Source organism: Bremia lactucae, linkage group LG7 (genome assembly GCF_004359215.1).
Source record: "Bremia lactucae strain SF5 linkage group LG7, whole genome shotgun sequence".
NCBI classification, from domain to species: Eukaryota; Oomycota; class Peronosporomycetes; order Peronosporales; family Peronosporaceae; genus Bremia; species Bremia lactucae.
Genome location: NC_090616.1, coordinates 1,246,744 through 1,248,343, shown reverse-complemented (window position 1 = coordinate 1,248,343; position 1,600 = coordinate 1,246,744).

Below are 1,600 nucleotides of genomic sequence, written 5' to 3'. Positions count from 1 at the left end.
AAATAGGACGCCTGCTCCTATAGCAAAGGAAATTGTGTAACAATGTACCAAAAGCAACATCCGCGCGACTGAAACGTACTGTACCAAACTTGGTTGCTAGAACGGCCAAATAGATGAAAACAAACCGTTCTATTGTCTGTAAAAACACAAGAGCCAATGTGTTGCATTTAAAAGTCAGTATATATGCCATGAAGAGCCGAGACAAGCGCGTAAGCTTGGACAATACTTGGTCTGATTCGTCAGCTGCCTCCAGTCAATGTTAACAGCTTCTTCAGCCGCAAAGCAATCATTTCGCCAGCCTTGAAAGACACACCTTTTCCTTGGTCGCACGGATAGTTGGCTGGAACAAGCCACAAGTGCTTTGTCAAGGCAGTGTGGTCATTTGTATTGCGCACTAATCCGTAAACTCTGCTTATTCTCACACGCAACGCGAGCTTGTTGATTGATTCAAAATTTGGCATAGAGCTCGAGGGGCACGAGGTTGGGCATGACGATGCTTCGAGCGAATTGAGATACCACGTGCAAAAAGCAGATATAATTTCAGCAAACGTAGGGCTATTGCAGCTTAGCGCACCGTCACCGTAGTATAAGTGATGATAAAAATCGTCTAGGAGCGCATTTGTCCACTTGAATTCAGTCGGAAACGCCACAACTCCAATCAAGGCTGCTCCTCTTGTGACGGAGGATGAAGTTGACGCCAAGTCATGTTTAGGACGGTTTGTGTTGCTCTTGGTTAGGTCGAATTTAATGTGGTCTACATCGCTCTCGATTTAAAGCGCATTCGAATTGACTTAATGATATTATTTACAAAAAATCCTGTCGCCTCCCCCCTCCCATGGGTGATTTTATCTCGGCGGAACTGTCGTAGAATGGATTAAAGCAGCCAGGAGACGCTGTCGCTGAGGACGACGTCGTGGTAGTGTTGGAGACGGACAACGTGAGCGTCGACGTCCGTGCCCCCAGAGCGGTACGATTACCATCATACTGGCTGGGGTGGACCAGATTGTGGTGGTTGAGGTGCCGCTCTTCTCCATTCTACGTAGGAATAAAGGCTCTACTACTGCCTCAAGCTCCTGCAGCTTGTGAAGGCCAGTGCTTCAGCATTATTGGAAGTTCCTGGAATCAGTGCTATGATTGACAAAGAGCGACAGAAGATTCTGTATCGAGACAATGTCGACATGAGTGTAGCTGCGTCGACACCAAAAAGCCTGGTTACACTGAAATACACCGATCCCACAAGCTTTGCAGGTTTGCCAAAAGGGCTCGCGGAGCTTGCAACTCGTGCGCGTGATGGCAAATTGACGCTGGAGGAAATGATGGATGGCAACGTTTCGATTTCGTCTTTGAGTTCCTCATAATACGCCGATTACTGACCAATCACAGTCGGGTATTCTGGGGACGCATGATAGACGCGATTGCAACATGCTCGTTCTACGAGAGTGCGACGTCAGAAAAAGTGACGCCGACCTATCGTCAATCTCTGCTGTTTCACGAGCTTTTGCCGCTCGAGCGCGGATTCACGACGTAGTCATCGTTCGGCATTGCTCATCGACGTCTTCTCTGTCCGGACGCACATATTGCGTCTTGAGCTTAGGCACAC